The sequence below is a fragment of the Schistocerca cancellata genome, chromosome 10 (assembly GCF_023864275.1).
Source record: "Schistocerca cancellata isolate TAMUIC-IGC-003103 chromosome 10, iqSchCanc2.1, whole genome shotgun sequence".
NCBI classification, from domain to species: domain Eukaryota; kingdom Metazoa; phylum Arthropoda; class Insecta; order Orthoptera; family Acrididae; genus Schistocerca; species Schistocerca cancellata.
In genome coordinates this window covers 135,317,481-135,339,302 of record NC_064635.1, presented here as the reverse complement: position 1 = coordinate 135,339,302, position 21,822 = coordinate 135,317,481, and the positions used below count along the sequence as shown (strand labels likewise).

The 21,822-nt window shown below is 42.8% G+C and overlaps 1 protein-coding gene across 4 annotated transcripts in view; it reads left to right on the top strand.

The window, feature by feature from the left end:
• The first annotated feature begins 4,376 nt into the window (after positions 1-4,376).
• Positions 4,377-21,822, top strand: part of LOC126106515 (fasciclin-2) — a 905,782-nt gene continuing 888,336 nt past the window's right edge. For all 4 annotated transcript variants that reach the window (XM_049912842.1, XM_049912841.1, XM_049912840.1 and 1 more), the window contains exon 1: positions 4,377-4,709. The gene's annotated coding sequence lies outside the window, so the exon portion shown is untranslated. The remainder of the gene's footprint in view (positions 4,710-21,822) is intronic.

Sequence of the window (21,822 nt, the reverse complement as noted above, 5' to 3'; positions counted from 1 at the left end):
ATAAAAAAAATAAAAAATAAAAAAAACTGCTAAAAGCCTTTAACTCAAAATTCAGGCGCCAAAGAGAATATTTAAAGGGCAGAAGGCCTCACGTTAAGTAAGTTCTACAATTTGGCTGAAGGCTCAAAATCTAACACCTGAAAGGCAATAACCTTAATTTAAAGACGGCTGGAGGCCCATGATTTAAGACTCAAGGTAAAATTAAATAAAAAAAAAATACAAGGCAGAAGGCATTATCTTCAATTAGGCTGAAGGCCCGAAACAATCTAATACTTGACAAGCAAGGAACTTTAATTTAAAGCGGCTGAAGGCCCATCACCAAACACAACTTAAATAATTTTTAGTAGCCAGAAGGCCCAAGGCTTTATCTTTAAACAATGTATTAATCAGTCTGAATGCCCAGACAATCTAACACTTGACAAGCAAGAAAATTTAAATTGAAAGCAGCTGAAGGCCCATGACTTAAACAATTCAATTCAAAAGTATCGGCTATGAGCCATACAAATACACACAACAGAAAATAAGAAAAGGCAGTGCAGCTAACGGCGCTCAGAAGTTTCTGGGGTCGGCCAGCACTCTTGGGTGAGACAGGCAGTCGGCCCAACTATTCTCGATCCGACGAGAACCTAATCAAGAGACAGTCAACGGACCCACCGACAAGGTAACTTGCGCTCCACTCGACCAGCACACAGCCGGGAGTTCAATGCAAAACGTAAAAGGCTTGGACGCCACACAACCGAGCATACATTAAGCTGTCAAACTATACACCGTGCTGGATAGCGACAACACGATGAGGTAAGGACACTGCCTGAATTTACGTCAACGGCCAGGGCAGGTAACCGAAACGTTAACGGCCACAAGGCAGAAAATTACGCTGGTGCACTTCAATTGCAAATAACCAAATACTGTTAGAGCCCACCGGACGGTGGCTAAACCTTCGCCAACTCGAACACACACGTTATTGCTCGGGGGAATGTCCCAACAGCCAACAACGAAGACCACAAGGCACAATGTGAACAGTCTTGACTTTCTGATAAATTAAATCTAAATTCAACTTTCGTGTCTAGAGTCGGTGAGCCACGGACCTCGTAGCTATGGGAACAGCCCCACACACTCCGACACTGCGTAGAGACCGCCAGCGGGCGCAGCCAAACCACGCCCGCGGAGATTTCCTCGCTGCTCCACGCCAACCGACAGCACGGAGACAACACTAAAATAACTGAGCAGTCGACATCACAAGCTACACACAGTTTCACGAACACTTGCACGGAGGACTAGACAATACTAACGGCAGCGGCTCTGCAATAACAAGGACGAATCACGAGTCGGCACACGCAGGCAACCCATAAGCGATCGCCGGCCAACATACACGACGTCCGACAAGACGGCCAACCAGGGTGGTCCGCACTCGAGTGATATGTATCGGCAACCGCCGGGCGAGTCGTGGCTGTCCGGACTAGAGTCCTGCATGACCGAGTAAGCGAGCACAAAATACGAGATGGTGCGAGCACACCCTAACTGGATAGGCTGCCCGCACTAGTTCTAGTGACCGAGCATAGAAGCCGTGACCGAATACGTAGCACATAACTTCAAACACATTACACGTGTTATTATCCGTGTGACACTGCAGCCAGTACGGGCTTCTCATTTGTGGTCTCTCTCTCTCTCTCTCTCTCTCTCTCTCTCTCTCTCTGCAATCATGCAGCGCCAGGAAGCCAGTGCAGTTAAGACGTAAGATCGAAACCAATGTTTACACATTGAAGAAAGGGAAGGTCTAAAAAGCCAAGTATGGAGTACATTTCTGTTGGTTGTAGACGAAAACAGTGCGTCTACTGGGTACGTATCGTGCATAAACTGCTCAACATTAGTGTGTTTCCAGTCGGAAACCACTCATTTAAAGAAACATAGTTGCAAGAAACCTCACAAAGGTACAGCTCCTTCAGGGATACCGGCAGTAATAAAAAAAATAGTATTACAGCAAAGTGTGTTGCAATCTGTGCTAACGATGTGAGACCTTTTAATGCTGATTCCAGTGAAGGTTTCAGAGAACTAGGCAAAGAATTAATACATCTAGGTGCGCATTATGGAGAAGTTAACGTGGCAGATGTCAGCCAGTTAAATCCGGGACGCGTTAGTGATTTACTGATCAACAATAACTATAATTTTGTTTCTGTTGCAGACAAGTGAAAAGTATGACAAGTTACGTCTGTAAATATTGAATGTTCTTTGTATGCTTTCTTTGTGAAGATGGCTGTCTTTTAGATTACAGGGACAGCACTTATTCAATGTTTCCTGTTAATGAAAGGAAAAACAGATCTTCTGTTTGCAAATGACACTCGTCTTCTATCCGCGATTGTATTGAAATATCATTTTACTATCCAAATGTTTTATGAATTTAGCTGTGTCACGTACCCGTTCTTGGAAACGTTACTTTTGTCTTAAAAGAGAGAGAGAGAGAGAGAGGCGTTGGAATTGTACAGTACAGCGCAGCGAGCCGGGGCGAGGCTAGGTGAGACGTCAGCGGTGACCGGTCATGCTCGGTTATCCGCGTGTCCGGAATCCGGACATCAGACATGGGGCGAGTACGTGACCGAGCCGAGTCGTGTGGGGCCGGACACGAGCGGCTCGGTCCCCCCGTCAACAGGCGAGCCGTGACCGGTCAAACATGGAGCGTTGCAGCACTCTAGTCCGGACCTCACTGCAGCCCCGCCCTGGTTGAATTTCAGCCGCGTCCTAAGTCAAAACACTTGTAAGAGGTCCGAGCAGATGTAATTTCGATGTATTGCTCATGCGCTGCCTGCGATATGCAAGGTATAAGAGAATCGCTGACCAGAGAGCAGTGTTGACTGAGTAGGTACTGTGTAGCTGTACCAGTAAGTAGTTGCTAGTCTGTGTCTGGTCTGCAGTCTGCTCTGCTATTGTGTATCATGTTGGCTGGGCCGGTCGTGGAGCTGCGATGCTGGAGCCTGAGTATTATTGTATAAGGTAAAAAGCAGCCTCGCGCATATCTAGTAATGTATCTGAATTCCCATGTAAATGTTTTAAAAATGTCCTAATAATAATCTTCGTGTTATAAAGTAATTTCTAACAACCATTCACTTCAATTTAAAGAATTTATTAATTTCTCCAATCCATGATCATTCCCATTGTTGCAAAAGAAAAGTCAGTTGCTTCCTTTCATAAATGACACATCTATCGGCCAGCATTGCACAGAGCTGTGCCAGAAAAATTTTATTAAGAGCAGATATATTCGCCGTTTTTATTGAGGTAAGAATTTTTTGCTTTTTTTTATTCAGAATGATCTTACAGGGCCATGACCCAGCACTGCTGTCGTCCAAAATTTACCAGGTTACTGAGTTTATTTTTTATTACGAGGTTCAGGAATTCTTCTGTTTCGAGCTTACATTAAATGAGAAAAGAATTTTGTGTGGAGGTTAAATGTGAATGAATTTCTGTAGGGAGGTTATAAATGGGAACCAATTTTGTTCTGAGGTTACACAAAAAAATAGAATCATATTTATTATTTTTATTCAATTTTGTGTGGGCTACACACTGCCAGGTTCGAACTGCACTGCTAGCGCCTCCGAACTCACTGGCAGATACTAATAGCAGTCAGCAAAGATAATACACAAGGGCTTATATCGATAAGCGCCGCTACTGCCGCTCACGGGCAGGCAAGGCGGCATCTCAGTGATACCAGTAATTGAAATTAACATAACGAGGTGGTAGTACAGTTAAAAACAGGATGTCAAACGTGATATGGCTCGAACACGAGCGACGCACGGGTCAGCTAGCGGTTACGAATATTTAAAAACTGCCGTCGTTAGACGAATAATGGTTTTATCCAGAAAATTACAAAATCCGCGGTATCTTGTAAACGCTGTCCATTTCGCGGTATTTCGCTAAAAATCGCTACTTTCGCGTTATTGTTTTCGCGACGTTTTCCTGTCTCTAGTGTGTAGTGTCAGCAGCTCTGTTCAAATGTTGCCATTTGTCTGGGTCTGTTACGGATATCGTGGGTAACATCTGTTCGTCGGGTCCGCAAGTGTGGTAAGCTGTGTGCTGTACGCTCAGGGGTTCATGGTTCCATTCGCCGAGCGATGTGCATTCGATAAAGCTGCATTGGGCAGGGACCGTGTCATGTCAAACAGTGCACGAGCGGCACATTTGACCGATGCTGCGACTGCAGTCAGCATACTGAAGATGTGTAGAGGGTCTATTCGCGTTGCGAGGCCGTACACATCGCAGCAAATTCGTACCGTTTCTGGCTGGAGGCAGTGTCCGCCGGCTCCCGAGCGTAGGCGGCCGCGTTCGGGTCCACTCGGCTGCCTTCGGGTCACATGATTCGGCCGCGATTACCGCTCAGTTCGCTTGCGTGCCTGGTTGGGTGCGGATGTGGCGGGTGCAAGAACGGAACAGTTAGTTAGTGGTGCGTTGGTGTTTGGTGGTGAGGGCGCGTCTCGTATTATATTCTGTCGTGTCGGACTTGTAAGAGCGTGTGTGTAGCTGAAACGTGACGCGCGACGAGTGACGCGTTAATTATTATCTCGTTCCGCGGCGACTGTTGTGTAGGGAAACAGGTTGTTCCGAAGCGTTGGCCAGGTAAGCGCCGCATGTTGCCAACTCTCGAGAAAGCTGCACCGGAGTCGTCGTGAGGAGGAAGCTGTGCCCATTTGACCGGACTTCTCTGCCCTGCTGTTCGAATCCCGGTATGTATCGCGAAATACGTCGGTGACGAGGCAACTCTCGCATCGTCTCTTTTGTTATGAGCTTCGTTGTTGAAACCGACGAATCTGTTTTTAGTGTTTTCTACTACTCTTTGTTTCTCGCTTGGCGTTTTCGTCTTGTCAGATACGATGTGTAACCGTAAATATTGTTACGCAAAAAATATTGCGTTGCAATTGAACGTTGGCTTAGTTTCAGAAAATCGGACGCCAGCTTCGTTTTTGAAACCTAATCTTCATGTTTTTTAGATCTCTTTTTCTTGACTTTTTGGCCGTTTTTCATTGACTGGCTTAACGTTCAAACAAGAAATACAGCTAAGCTTAAAAATATGCGCTTAATCGAACGTTAGCTTCGTTACTGTAAATTATTTTTCTGTTTTTCGTGTTTTCGTTTTTCCTTGGCTTCTTGGTCTCTCTTTTCCAACGACTGCCGCTATGAATAAACAGGAAATGTTGCCGTGCCAAAAAGTATTGAGCTATAATTGAACGGATGGAGTAATTGTGCACCTTAGCGAAATGTTGCTGACATGTACTTTTAATAAATCCCCATCTTCTTGTAGTTCTGTCCCGTAATCCGTTTTTTGGAAGACCATATCTGTATACTTCCGTGGATTATCTACAACTAATATAACGATGGCAAAATTATGACACTTGAGGCGACTGATACTGCTATACACCGTTACGTAGGTGAAATATTTGAAACAACGCTTTGTTTACTGAACGTATCCATGTGATGTTTTCTAATGTTTCGTTACGTTCGTCTACACATTGAAAGGAAAACTAAAGAGACCTATGTATGTTTTTATGCATTGTTATCACGTTACGCGACACTGCAGTAGGAATGGATTTTTAGTTGCACATGCGGTGTAGGAATCAACGAAATCCTATTTTCGAATCTGTCTATGGTTTTTACATTGTGGACACTAGTTTCGGTCTTGCAAAAACTTGCGTTTCATTTTCGTCACGTGCCGCGGCAACCAATTACTTTACATTTTTTACGACCTTGTAACTACATTAGGGACAAGTGTAGAAAAGGAACAGCCTCTGCTTAGCGCGTGTTCTGAAACTACTGATTTGTTCATTAAAACGTGTCGCATTTCTGATTCGTTAATTTCGAGCTACTATAAAGTTAACACAGAAGCAAGGTTTTATAGCAAAACTTGAAACGTACGAAATCATTAAGTTTTATAAATTATGATTTGTGACTTTTGCGTAACAAATTAATAGCACCCTTTGGAGAAAGATAGGTATAATTTTAATGCAATTTTATAATAAACCAGTTCTTCATCGCTTCATAAAAGTTGAAAATGGGAGACATACAGATATACAAGCTCAATTTCGTAATTAGGTGTTATTTACCGATGCCCTCAATTTCCAGCACTGCGGACAAAAAGAAAAGTTGTGCAGCGATCTAAACACGATATTTGAATCGTGTCGGCTTTCACATTGAACGCCGGAAATTAAATGCAACATGTGATCAAAGCGAAGCTTTAGACGCCGGCACAAAATGTAATTCGGTCAGTGGCTTTGCTGTTGCGCCCACGACGGCGCAAAAATGGCGCGAACCGGTAAGCGGGTACGGAATAGAGTCGTGATGATTGGACGGGATGAAATAACGTAGTAATGGAGGGAAGGAACAAGGTAACGGCGGCGATATGTAACGGCATACGGTGTGAGGCTGCGAGTGTTTGTACTTGCAACCGAACAGAATCTACACTGAGTAGCGCTGATCCAGTAGAAGCATTCGAGGGCGAAGAACAATGGAACTGCGGCCGATCGAACCTGATTGCATGTTATGATATGGCCGATGCTGATCAGTTTCGATATGGAACGATTTCTGGGGACTAGAATCAGCCTGGGAGAATTCTTGCTGTATTCCAGTCTTGGCGATACGACCTGTTGTAAATTATTGGAGACTTACTTTCCCGAATTTTGCGGTAAATGATTCTTTCGTAGAAAGGAACGAACAGGCACAAGACATGCGTCCAACATTGGCCAGTAGTAAGCTGTGAAAGATGTTTTATAAAGATTAAAAAAAAGACGTTTTACGGAATATTGCGCGCTGTAGTGGGGTTCTTTTATGAAAGAGCGTGGCCCTAGATTTTATAAACATTTGCCAAAGAAGTTTATCATTGTGAAATGGGCCTTTGATACAAAATTATATTCTGTAGCGATACATTACGAAGTATTGGGGTGTATAATTCGTGGCATTTTTAATAAAAAAAAAAAACGGGGAAGAGCATTGGTAGCGATCTGGGCCAGATCGTAACCCACTGCCTTTTTTTTTTCAGTAACATTCCGACATGACTGGCACGTACACGCAAAATGTAGGCGGTCAGATCATTTTATTTGTTGCACTGGCCCACTTGGACATTGTTTTCTCTTACCGACAAGGTTTTCACCGCGAATTTAAGGAAATTGTACTAAAAAAATGGTTCAAATGGCTCTGAGCACTATGGGACTCAACTGCTGAGATCATTAGTCCCCTAGAACTTAGAACTAGTTAAACCTAACTAACCTAAGGACATCACAAATATCCATGCCCGAGGCAGGATTCGAACCTGCGACCGTAGTGGTCTTGCGGTTCCACTGCAGCGCTTTTAACCGCACGGCCACTTCGGCCGGCGAAATTGTACTAAACATAAATCAGGATAGCCGAATGGAGATTCGAACCACGCCCTTCCCGAATACTGGTCTGGTGTCAATAACTACCACATCACATCGTTCTGATATATACTACTAAGTTGTAACTGAATAGTGAAAGTAACGGAACAGTTGTGAGATTGTAGCATTCCAAACAGTGCCCGTTGAATGAGTACTTCTGTAAGTACTCTTTCACACTTTTTTGCTCCATTGGAACGGAGGGGTGGCCAAGAAGGACATTTTAACGAGTTTTCATTCGTAATATCGTTATTGTAGCCTATTGCCTGAGACGTTCCTAATTCATGTTTTTTGAGTTGGGCTTGTTCCCGTACTCCTTACGTCCATACAGTTTCTTGCCTGACCGCCTGGCTTAACTGTGGAAAGACGTGGGCGTCGGGCAAACACACCATTAGCACCATTAGAATTTTAAAGTGTTACTTCCGCTGACGTTGCGGATGTGTCAAGAGTCGTAAAGTCCACGCCCGAATTCCAGAGCCGATGTATAACGCAGGGATGTTTCTTTGCCGCTTTACGCACACAGTTTATCTCTTCGTGATGTATCTTCCGTATTTTCTTCACAAATAACCCAACCCGTTTTAATCGACTGAATAAAAACAGAATTTGCGTGTGTCGGATGACGTAGATCTGTTGTTAGGCTACTCGTACACAGGAGACTCGGGATTAAAATTTTCTGTAGTTTCCGTAAATTGTTTCAGCCAACTGACCGATTTCTCCCCATTTTCCTTACCTATTCTCTGTTGGTTCTCTAATGTCATCGATGTCTATGGCACCTTATGTTCGAATCTTTCTTCCTCACACCTTTTGTCTGTTCCTTATACAGGGCAATTTAAAATAAATATACCGATTACAGTCGGCTGTAACTATTTAATGCGTAGAGATTTATGGACTCCAATAACAGACAATCTAAAAGAAAGTTCAAGATTCCGATCGTTGCACAAGATCAATGAATTGGAAACACCCTTTTCAATCATCGTCTCCTAAATAGTGGAGATGATGAAGCTGTGTTCTACTCAGAACTACCTTTATCTCCGAACCTGACAACCATGGAACTCTTTTGATGGTCTTACGTGAGATTCTTGAAGTAAGTGATTTTCCAGCTTAGCTTGTTTTATTTTGAAATAAACATTTTATTTCATAATTAGGCAGTTAGCTTATGTCGCCTCGTTGGGCGTTATTTAGTTACAGGTATATGAATTAAGTGTGATATATTCCACACACCTTTGTGCGGTTAACAGTATGCTGTGTAATGTAGTCGCTACTAAGAATTTGGTCCAATCATAGCAGGTACGTATGCAACAATCCCAGGTGTGAAGTCCGTATGTAAAATGGAAAAAGCGCAACCATTGCGTGTGGTTTGTCACTGTGCGAGATATTTTTTACTTCATATCTATTTCCTTATTTTTTGTTTGGGTGGGGGGGGGAGGGAGGAAGCATGAGTCTTCTGCCTGGTTTGATGCAGTCTCCCACGAATTCCTCTTGTGTCAATCTCATCATCTCAGAGCAGTACTGCACCCTACGTCCTCAATTATTTGTTGGATGTATTCCAGTCTCTGCCTTCCTCTACAGCCTTTACCCCCTACAGCTCCCTCTAATACCATGGAAGCTATGCCGTAAAGTCTTAACACATTGCCTATGATCATGTACCTTCTTCTTGTCAGTGTTTTCATATGTTCCTTTGTTCTCCGATTGTACCGATACATTGGCTTTCAGTTACCATGTATTTTCGTAACAAATTTTCTCTCCCCAATCTGCAAACCATGCTTTCCTTTCTGTAAAGTCCATCAATCGTTTTTGCGACATGTCGGTTCTGAGCGCGGAAGGCTCGGTATATTGACGGCGGCGGGCCAGCCATATTTCTAATCTCAGTGAAGCAGCCAGTCATTCGGTTTCGGTTCACTGGTTAAGTAGTCTGCAGTGATTATCAGAAGGATGTGACATCCTCAAAAATGTATGCTCACAAATGTTCAGATGTGTGTGAAATCTTATGGGACTTCACTGCTAAGGTCTTCAGTCTCTAAGCTTATTTTGACTACTTAACCTAAATTATCCTAAGGACAAACACACACACCCATGCCCGAGGGAGGACTTGAACCTCCGCCGGGACCAGCCGCACAGTCCATGACTGCAGCGCCTGAGACTGCTCGGCTAATCCCGCGCGGCTGTGTGACATCCTCATCAGGAATGTTACGTAGCGGAAGACAAAATCATGTTGCCGTTCATTATGGAGAATACTAATTCTCCGAAGGCCTTCGCTCCCAAATTCCTCGTCCGACAAAGTTACTGGCTGTAGCTTGCCTACAAGGCTGGAGATGTTCCCTGAATCCCGTGTAGGGCTCGTGTTTAGAGTGTAAAAGATGCTCGTCAAAACTTCCATAATTATCAGGACTGTGCTTTAAATTTCATCTTGTATGTCGTAATAGTACTGAGTACTGGCCATGATTTTACTACAGATGTTTCGTAGTGAAGCGCACGTTTAAAGGAGAGAATGGCGTTCCTAAATTCTTAATTAATTCGTCTGGCCGTTTCGCGACGCAAGATTTGAGTTCGGTTTAACAGGACCTGTCTTTGAGAGAGTAGGCCCCTTCCTCGCCGGATACGCTCCTGATTACTTGGGAAACAGACGCCGGCCGCGGTGGTCTAGCGGTTCTGGCGCTGCAGTCCGGAACCGCGGGACTGCTACGGCCGCAGGTTCGAATCCTGCCTCGGGCATGGGTGTGTGTGACGTCCTTAGGTTAGTTAGGTTTAAGTAGTTCTAAGTTCTAGGGGACTTATGACCTAAGATGTTGAGTCCCATAGTGCTCAGAGCCATTTTTTTTGGGAAACAGACATCGTGCTGTCTGGTCCGGTCACCGTCTCAGAAAGCATCTACATCTATACTCTGCAAACCACTGTGAGGTGCATGGCAGAGGATACGTCCCATTGAGCCAGTTATTAGGGTTTCTTCCCGTTCCATTCACGTATGGAGCGCGGGAAGAATTATTATTTGAAGGCCTCTGTGAGTGCAGTAATTATTTTAATCTTATCCTCACGATCCCTATGTGAGCGATGCTTAGGGGATTGGAGTATATTCCTAGAATCATCATTTAAAGCCGGTTCTTGAAACTGTCTTAATAGACTTTCTCGGGGTAGTTTACGTCTATCTTCAAGAGCCTGCCAGTTCAGTATCTGTGTGACACACTCCTACGGATTAAACAAACCTGTGATCGCTCGTGCTGCCCTTCTCTGTATATGTTCAATATCCATTGTTAGTCCTATCTGGTACGGACCCAAACACTTGAGCAATATTTTCACACGAGTAATTCGTAAGCAATCTCCTTTGTAGATTGATGTCTTTTCCCCCGCATTCTACCACCTACTTTACCCACGACTGAAACTATGTGATCATCCATTTCATATCCATAAAAAGTGTATCCACAGGTTTTTGTATGAGTTGGCAGGTTCCATATTGTAGTCATACGATACTACGTTTTTTTCGTTTTATGAAGAGCAAAATTTTACATTTCTGAACATTTAGAGCAAGTTGCCAATCTCCGCATCACTTTGAAATCTTATCAATATTTATGCAGCTTCTTGCAGAGTGTACATCATTATAGGAAACTGCATCATCTACAAAAAGCCAGATTTTACTATTAATATTGTCTGCAAGGTTGTTAATACACAACATGAACAGCAAGGGTCCCAATATAGTTCCGTGGCGCACACCCGAAATTACTTCTACTTTCGACGATAGCTCTCCATTTCAGCACAGTCTCTGGCAGCGCAAATAAATTACCTGACCATTACGCATCGTCACCGCGACATAATTTGGCCGACTGTTGCATGTAACCTGCTAGCGCATCAGCTGCCAACGGAAGTCAGTAAATTCTTACAAAATGATCAACCCTTCACACAGGCGGGGGAAGTGTGTTCCCCTCCGCTTGGAGGCCTCTGCTGCGTAGAAATCTTTCGCAGGTAGCACGTGTTTGTTAGGCGACGCAATACAGTGTACTCAGTGAAAGCGTCTCAGGTGAAATGGCGAAATACAAGTATTATGTTCGCCAAAGAGTATTCCTTTAAGATTCATACGTAGGTGCAAAATCTGCGCTTGCGTAGAGGAAATAATTTCAATAGGACTTTCGTGGTGTAGCAGTTCATAATCGGAATACGATTCATGCATTAACGAATAAATTTCGTGAAACGGGAAGTGCCCTCGACAGCAAACATAGACAACCAATTACCGTACTCAAACATTGGGCATGTTCTGGAAAGGTCTCCAGAAAATCAGTTCAACGTCGTTCACAGCAAATGGAAATTTCCTGTGGCTTGCGTAACTGTTTTGTGAAAGGATTTTTGAATAGGGTGCATGATGGAGGAATTGACCTTCGCCTTACTTTTAGAACCAATCATGGTTCCACCTAAGTCATTGGTTCCCAACCTTGAAATTTTCTGAGGGGTAAAAGCTAAACGATTCGATCAGACGCAAAACTAAAATACTTTTCAAATGATCGTTTCTGTTATCACAGTTTTGTAAGATTTAATATTGATCATATAAGTTATCAATAATTTCTTCTTTTCCATTAATGTTGTGGAGATTACAGGTTCCTCACATAGTGAATCCAGTACTTACGTATGTTGTGCTTTGTCCCGTACATCGCTGATGATAAAAGTAAGACATATACGTAACAAATGCTAAATATCACAAGAAAATATCTTCTGCACAACGTACGGAATACCGACAGTAGTTTAGAAATTGCGTCGTTACTCGCTTTGAAGCAGATAAATGATTTAGTTGACAGCATGACGCAGAACTACCTAAGGGCTAATATAGTGCTGTAGGCAGTGTTATAATTATGATTATTATTATTGGAGTTGTTAAGACACAAAGTATTAACAATTTCTACCAGTTCAGCAATGAAGTGATTTATGAACAGTAATTATAGTGCACACATATGAATTCGATTTTAAATTGGGTTGCTGTGTCCAGGTCGAGCAAGTGCTGCAGGGGAGAGGAGTAATGTTTTGTGACAAGTGTGTAGCTGACTGTAGATAGTTATCTTTCTTTTCTGAGAAGGAAGTGTGTCTAGCACTTGGGATGCACCAAGATTTCCTTCGTCATTCATTCTAATACACACACACACAGAAACTAAATATCGTTTATCTCATCTTTTTAAAAATAAAATGTTCCAGTCAGATTAGTGCTGAAAGTAGGTGATAATGTGGGGGAGGAAGAGGCAACGGAGGGGGGGGGGGGGGGGAGTAGTACTAGTCTGATTCTGATTGCACGCAGAGGTAGTCGTCTAAGAATAGTAAGAAACCAATTACCTAAGTGGATTAGTTACTTCACACAATAACCTCCACATTCGTCCGATTGAACCGCCTGCGATTTTTATAGCTGGGGGACATCATTAAAAGAGAAATTGTAAAAATTGATTCAAATGGCTCTGAGCACTATGCGACTTAACTTCTAAGGACATCAGTCGCCCAGAACTTAGAACTAATTAAACCTACCTAACCTAAGGACACCACACACATCCATGCCGGAGGCAGGATTCGAACCTGCGACCGTAGCGGTCGCTCGGCTCCAGACTGTAGCGCCTAGAACCGCACGGCCACACCGGCCGGATTGTAAAAATTAAACCCACATTCTTGAGGTGAACTTTAGTCAAAAACTGCTGCTATTTCTCACAGTGAAATGCAGGCCGTAGTGAGCAACTTCCTAATCATTTGTCAGAAATATTTGAATGGCGATGTAGAAACCATTGTGGAGGTAGAACCTGTCTTCTTACACTGCGTATTTCCAGAAATGCGAAAGTTTAATATATACTCATTTAAGTAATATTAAAATTGGCATGTGAAGAAGAAAATAATGTACGATGTGATTTATGTTTCGAATAGCAAACAAAATAAATGATATGAAGCCTTTTATATCTGAACACTACCAAGTGTATGTGTAGCTTTTAGACGTAGCTGTTGATCTGGTCGCCTGTATAGATATGTTTTCAAACGCCAAGCACATTCAAAAATTGTCAAAATATAAGCATATCGCCAGTTTCGACAATCAGTTCTTGGTGGACGACGAAGTTGTTCTTAATGTTTCCAGAATGAGATTTTCACTCTGCAGCCGAGTGTGCGCTGATATGAAACTTCCTGGCAGATTAAAACTGTGTCCCGACCGAGACTCGAACTCCGGACCTTTGCCTTTCGCGGGCAGGTGCTCTACCATCTGAGCTACCGAACCACGACTCACGCCCAGTCCTCACAGCTTTACTTCTGCCAGTATCTCGTCTCCTACCTTCCAAACTTTACAGAAGCTTTCCTGCGAACCTTGCAGAACTAGCACTCCTGAAAGAAAGGATACTGCGGAGACATGGCTTAGCCACAGCCTGGGGGATTCCAGAATGAGATTTTCAGTCTGCAGCGGAGTGTGCGCTGATATGAAACTTCCTGGCAGATTAAAACTGTGTGCCCGACCTAGACTCGAACACGGGACCTTTGCCTTTCGCGGCAGGTGCTGATGACTCCTGAAAGAAAGGATACTGCGGAGACATGGCTTAGCCACAGCCTGGGGGATGTTTCCAGAATGAGATTTTCACTCTGCAGCGGAGTGTGCGCTGATATGAAACTTCCTGGCAGATTACAACTGTGTGCCCGACCTAGACTCGAACTCGGGACCTTTCTTTCAGGAGTGCTAGTTCTGCAAGGTTAGCAGGAGAGCTTCTGTAAAGTTTGGAAGGTAGGAGACGAGATATTGGCAGAAGTAAAGCTGTGAGGACCGGGCGTGAGTCTTGCTTCGGTAGCTCAGGTTGCCGGCACGGTAGCTCAGCGTGTTCGGTCAGAGGGTTAGCTGCCCTCTGTAATAAAAAAACTGAGTTAATCGATCAACAACGAACTTCAATGGATGTCTTACGACGTCCGCCCCGAGCAGATGAAATAGAAAAAAAAAAAAGTGGTAGAACACCTGCCCGCGAAAGGCAAAGGTCCCGAGTTCGAGTCTCGGTCGGGCACACAGTTTTAATCTGCCAGGAAGTTTCGTTTGTTATTAATGCATTATTTATTGCTAACGCGGCAAGATACAGTGGTGATTTTTTTACGAGAATGCCTTTAAAAATGTATCGCAGCCATCACGACAATTTTGGAAAACCACATCACGACAATTTTGGAAAACCACAGGTAATTTAAAGCAAGAATTTTTACCCAACTATCCTAAAAAATGGCACCAGTTTCTTATACAGTGGGCCACGTCAGTGCAGCATGATTGACGTCGGGATGATGTGTGTCAGAATGCCAGATTTGTCAGAGGAAACCAAAGGAAGGCATCGTATTCGAATGAGCGTCTTTGACATTCGTGTGAAGTGATTCACGCAGAGATTTGTAGAGGTGTTACACGATGTTGCGAAACACGTGTGTTCGGCGTTTTACAAGTAGGGCGTTTAGCGGTGTGAAATCTTAAAGAGCGCACGAAACGCACATTTCCGATGAGAAAATCTTTTACAAATAAGCTTTTTGCAGTCATATTTCGCTTTTATTTTATAGCTGAAACGGACTCGCTTAGTTTCGTTTTTTTGTAAACTGGAAAGAAATGTACAATTAATCATCCCATTTTTATGGAATCTAATGTATTCAAAGTGTGTTCTGCCAAACGACATTTGGCATTTTGATTTCGAGACAAAGACGAATAAGTTTTGTGGTTGGCCTGCTTACGAAGACGCTACGTATAACGAGTTGCCCGTAGAGTAACACCATTCTTTGACTCACAACACTGGGATATTTGCCCATGTTTTTATTTTTTTACTCTAATCTTACTGAAAACTTGATTCTTTTTTAAACTGAAGGGTAAATTACTTGACTGAAATTGTTGCTATGAATAAATAGTTGCCGTTGTCTTTTCCGATTAATGTTTCTGCAGCCATGATGATATTTATAGAAGTTTTCTTTGCGAGGGCATACCGGCAACATTGGGCGAGTTTAGGAATTATTTTGGGAAATTTACGCTTCCATCATTGTTCACCATTGTATCATGAATTTAAATATTTTTTCTTCTCTTTGAATCATATTTCGTATTTGCTGATTTGTTTGATGAACTACGTCATGTTTCGCTGTCAAAACTGTTCGGTAACTCGACAGTTCGTTGTTTACGACTTAACGTAGCCTTTCTGTAGCGGACAAACTTTTTCGATGAGTTGTACCCGTGTCTTGACTGAGTTTCACAACTCACCGGTTAGGATGATTTTGCTTGAGCGCGGTTCAGTGCAGTAGTCGTATCCGCCGTCCCCCCAAGTTGCATTCTGAAACATTCGAGAATATTCTGAAACATCAGAGGCATATCTACGAAAATTCGAGAACATTATCGAACTAACTCGATTCCCCCCCCCCCCCCTTCCCTCGAAAAATACGTTGCGAAAGAGACGGATGACGTGGTGAACACGACATTATGATCTCTACCACTTCAGACATTTGTATCTCCACGAGAGCCATCACCTTACGGCTACTATATTGCGCAACGGCGGTTCCAAGGGTAGCACCAGACACAAAAACCAGTGATGGTTGGGAGGTTTTGGAGGTATAGTCAACTTCACAAAACACCCGATAAATCATGAAAATGATACTTGTGCTCAGCCCTACAGGAAATGTGCGTTGCATTTTCGTTTACGTACGTGGTCTCCTTCCTAATTACTTAAGTGCTATTCCGATTAGCTGCAGTCTAGAGATGTGATACTTGATGCCTAAATTTTTTAATCGTATCCTAGTGTTACAAATCTCTTATACCCTCACTCAAGGCAATGAAGCTTTTATACGTCAACAACAAGTTCAGAAGGCTCTACCTTTACGTCATAAATTACTTTTAGCATCCCCACTCCTTCCTCTTCTGTTTGCGTCACATCGCGTGTTGCCAGCACTCAGCAGGGGATTAAGTTGTCTCGCTCCCTCCGAGAGGTTACATATTTTCCCAGTTTCAAAGGTAAACTCAACCCTCTCACGCTTCTTTTACGTTGCGCAAAGTATTTCACAAGTTTTAGTCTTCTTTCCTTCCTTTCTTTTGTCCACGTTGTTCCCGATTTCTTTTTTTCTTCTGTCTTTGAAAGCCTTGTAAATTTAGCGTTTTATTCTTAGAGAGGTTTGTTTCTGTTATTTCTGATTTTTTATGCTTCTTTGTAGTTCCTTTATTATTTCCGTAATTCATGCTATCTTCGATATGTTTTTACAGCAGTACAGGATTAGTTTGGTTAGCCTTATACCGTTCCTTCAGTAGAGCTTTGCCATTACTTCTGATATTTTATCTATGTTTACGTAAACCTCCTTGCTACGACTCACTTTCGAACGATTTGTGATGTGTATTGTACGTATTATTTTTCTGACTATCCGCATTCCGACTATATCAGTTCTGTCCAAATTATGCATTCGCATGCATATACGCATCTGGGTTTAACTCTGAGTTGTTTTCTGTGGTAAATGGTTTCTTTTTTGGGTGTTCGACATCGTATTTGCGTTGCCAACTGACAATATTGCCATTCTACTGATGGTATGTGGGTTGCTTCAGTACAGTGAAGGTTTGACAAACTATTCTTGTCATTAAATATTGAACGTGTGCAGTAGCACGTGTCGTGCACCGTATAGAGAGGCCTGTGTTGAGGATGTGTTCCAGTGTGGCAAACCTGCGAGGTGCCGCCATGCTTAAAACGCTGGGCTCTTATGTAGAAGGTGCTGGGTTCGAATAACCGCCTGGCCGTCAGTAACTGGGTTTCCCGTATTCTGCGTCAAATGGTGTACAGTGTGTGCAGACATGAAGGACACGACTCATTTACTTCGTAACCCGTGCTATACTCCGTCATTGATGGTCTAGTTGTCCACGAGACCTTAAATGCTCTTCTTCGTTCGCTGTTTCCCCCTTTTAGCAAAACATTATTAGAAATATTAAGATAACAATGTCGCGAGACTTATTTTCTTCACAGGTTCTTATTCAAAAACATCAGTGGTTATTTATTCATATTCTTCCATCAGGTTCTGTCTCACTTCGGTCAGCACGTTTTCCATCACATACATTGTTTTAACATACGACTCAAGGCAAAGTACTCATTATATCTTCATATAATACTAATAGCATTATTTCAAATATTAAGTTTTCAACAAAACTGGGAAAGAAAAATGCGAAGAGGAAAGCTAATAGAACTGGTCTCGGAATTACAGCTGAACTACAAATTCGTGGCAAATATTAAATATGCACCAAAAAAACAAACTTGAATTGTTGAAAAAGGGCGAGTTAGTAAATCTAAGTCATACAGCAGAAGGGACGAGAATAATTGGCAATAAACGGAAGAGTTACTGCACTGGAAAGAGCATTTATTTTGACAAAAAATCTACAACAAGAAATGCGTATCTGAAAAAACAAAATTAATGAAATAGAGAAGAAATTGCATACGTTAATGTGTGGCCAGTCGCGTTTGACGAGAGATTAGGATAACTTCGAGATATGTTGCGACAGGCAGGCCATTCGAATCCTTGAAGTTTAGTTCTGTAATATTAACAGAAACAATTAGTAAAATTGTATGGAAACATGTGACGCAATTATATCTGCCTGGCAACGATATGTTTAGGTAATTAACGCAAAACAATGTTTTTGACGTTTTGTGATAATTTGGCGAAATCGACAACCGATACGCAGATCTCTTACTAGTCGTTGCAGATATATGGCGTGTTTTTCAAAATAGAAGCGTTTCTCCAAACTTTCTTGCATTTCACCAACCTACAGTATGTTCAAATTAATAAAGAAAGCAGTGGCATAGAGAATCCTCCGCTGACGGTCCTGAAGTCGTATATACACCATTGTCCTTGTTTTGTGTTAAAAGGCTACTTGAAAAATTCAATCTGATGCATGATTTGCAAAAAGGCGAATCGAAAACGTAAACGGTTCACACAAAGGCTTTGTGGTTGGTTCATGAAGCTCTGTCAACATGTGAATGGAGAATGTTGTCAAACTTCAATATGTTATTACGTAATCTCAAACGTTCAGTATGTGTTGCCAGTCATCATCATCATTCATTGCGTTAACGAGCCTTTATGGCCTGTTGCAGAAAATAAAAGAAATAACCGCAATACAAAAGGAGAAGAAACAGGAGAGAGAGGACAGAAAACAGCTCTATGAATTATTATAAAGGAACATAATACAGAAGCACGAGAAAAAGGCCAGTCGGTCAGTCGGAACAGGGGAGGTGTGTAGTGAAGATGGCGGTGCGCCGTTGCCGTTCTCCAGTTGCATCTTCCACCGTTGTCGGCTTCACTTGTTCGAGGTTGTTAATAGTCGGTCCTTTCGGCGCGCCCTTGTGCGTTTTCCAACAGGCGGAGAGTGGACGACTCGGTTTAGAAGGTACCTATCGGCTCGAAGGATGTGCCAAACCACAGTTGCCTCTCGTTGCCCAATATTAGGCCAAACTGTTGGTAGGCGAAACTGTTGGTGCCGGTCTTCTTTCGTTTTTCGTTAGCATTTACCTTCCATAATATTGTAGACGGGACAATAGGTCTTTCGAAGTACCTTCCTCTCGAAGACTTCTTTAGTTATTGCTGATGCCCAGGATTGACTACCATACAAAAGTACCGGCCGTACTAGTGTTACGTACAGCTGGATCTTATTCTTACGTGATATTAGTCGTGACCTGAATAAATTGTTCAGTCTAAAGCACATGCGACTGGCGTTTATTATTCGTAGATGCATATCTTCCATCACTTCACTTGCATGAGTCAGCAGGGAATCCAGGTACTTCAATTCTTGAACTCGTCAACACCGATGTATGTATGCTTTAACAGCGGAAAACTGTTTTATTTGAAAATTGCACGACGGCTGCGGTCCCAGTTGTCATCAAACTTCTGAATGATGTATGTATTGGCAATGCTGAAATATTTCGAGGGCCATCAGTACTGCTCGTCAATGTTTTTATTATTTTCGGACATAGTGGCTACGGTTGTGAACTGTGACTGTGTGGTATATTAATTTATTTATAATTTGTGCTACCGGTCACTTTTATTCGTTTTATGTTTACTCTTAACATAATACAACGCGTATGGAACATCACTGACATCGATTTCTGGCCATCCACTGCCCCCTCCCGCCCTCCCCCCCAAATGCTACTACAAAATAATCAATGGACAAAAAGTTCTAGGTTAATTTAGTTTTAGACAATTTATTTTTAAGTGACGTTTCTTTGTGTACATGGCTGTATCGAATAGAATAGAATGTTGTTTTTGTGGTCTTCAGTCCAGAGACCGGTTTGATGCACCTCTCCATGCTACTCTATCCTGTTCAAGGTTCTTCTTTCCCAGTACCTACTGCAACTTACATCCTACCGAATCTGTTTAGTGTATTCATCTCTTGGTCTCCCTCTACGATTTTTACCCTCCACGCTGCCCTCCAATACTAAATAGGTGATCCCTTGATGCCTCAGAATATGCCCTACCCTTCTTCTAGTCAAGTTGTGCCACAAATTTCTCTTCTCTCCTATTCAATCTTTATTTGCCTTTCAGTATGTTTACCATACAGTTGGCATCGCCAGTGTGTTCAGTACATTTTTTTAAAAAATTACAATAATTATTATTGTACATAATTATGCTTGTGCAGGGCAAGCAGATATGCATCCATGTAAAAAGTCTTTGTTGGTACATTACTGTCACAAACATATAGGTATAATTCATATGGCAGTTTTTTGTTTCGTGTAGCATATCTCTTTTGTGTCACTGTTTAGAAACTCATCAAGTGAGTAATATGGCGTACATTTGAGCCACACTTATATTGTTTGCTTAAAGTTATTCATCGGTAGTTAGCTCACAGCCTGTGGGAGCTTGTTATAAAATTTCAGGCTAAGGTGTTTATGGCTCTTTTGTCAGTCTTGTGTATGGCAGGTCTATGTCACTATTATTTCGAGTATTATGAACATGAACTTCAGATCTTAAATTAAAGTTTTTTACGTTCTCTTTAGCATATATTAAACAATTATAAATGTGTATACTAGGTAGTATCATTATCTTTAGTTCTTTAGAATGATTTTTGCAACTTTGTCTTGGTGCTAGTCCTAAAATGCACCTGACTGCTTTCTTCTGCCACTTGAAGATGGAACTTGAACCCACTTACCCCAAAGAAGTACCCTGTATTGCAGTTGTGAATGGAAAAAAGGAAAGTATGTGGAGATTAGCAGATTTTTACTGATAACTTGTCTCAGCTTGTGTAATAGAGAGTTGGAGCAAGTTTGCCACATAGATAATTTGTGAGTCTGTCCCATGTAAGTTTTTGATGTATATGTAAACCTAGTAACTTGACATTTTTTGTATTCTGTTCAATTGGTTTCAGGGTGAAGTAAATTTCTTCAGTTTTCAATTTGTTTATTGATAAAAAGTTGGCTCTGCGCCAGTCATTGCTCATTTCAGTTACTACTTTGTTGTATTCTGTGACATCTTGCATATTTTCTCCGTCTGTTATTAGTGTCATATCATCAGCATACAGTACATTGTTGCATGACATATAATTTGAGAAGTCATTGATGTAAACAATGAACAAGAAAGGGCCAAGCACTGAGCCTTGTGGAATTCCCTGTCTTTACTTTCACAAACGCCTGATGATGAGCAGAACATGTTCAGAACGCGTTGTACTATGTTAGCTTAAACATATAAGAAATAAAAGTGATGGGTAGCTGAAATTACAGGTAAATGATGTTTTTAGTGTTGAGAGTACGTCAGTGAGCGCCCTGGGACAATTTATATATTGCCGGTTTGACAATGTGAAGAAGGCCTCTTACGGGACACGTGAATGGGCAGCAGGTGGTGCACCTGGAGAGGCCGTCTGGCCGCAGGCTGTGTGTCGGCTGGCAAAGAGGCGTCGTGCCCTCCGCAGGTATAGTGTGGTGTAGAGGCAGACGGACAGGTAGCAGGTAGCGGCTGGGCATTGTGCCCGCTGCAGGGGGGGAGGGCCCGGGGCCCGCTTTGTGGCGGGCTCGTGTTTCCCCGCCACCTGCCGTGAAGTGAGCGCCGCGCCGCGCCTTGCTGTGCTCGTCCTCTGGAACCGGCCGCTCAGACCCTCCAGGGCCGCCACAACGCCGGCACGAAAAGCGACCCACTGAATACTATAGTCCGATCCACCGCGCATGTCGAGGCTCGGGCGAGGAATGCGTTGTTGACGATTCCAAGCGACGGTTGCGGTACGCGCATACTTGAAAAACCCGTTTATCTCCCTTGCTTATGCGGAATGTATCACTTGCCTCCAACATCAGCAACGACAACTCGCAACAGGTGGAATAAAAATTCACTAAACAGCTCGCTACGATAACGTTTAATGCTCGCATTAGCTGCGGCACTCAGAACAGAACGCCCATTTGCTGTCGGAGAATGCGCGACGTAGGTGCGCAGAACAAGCCTAAACTCGACCGCCATCGTTCGTGACTCCAACTACAGGAGTCTCAGTAGTCAGCCACTCCAC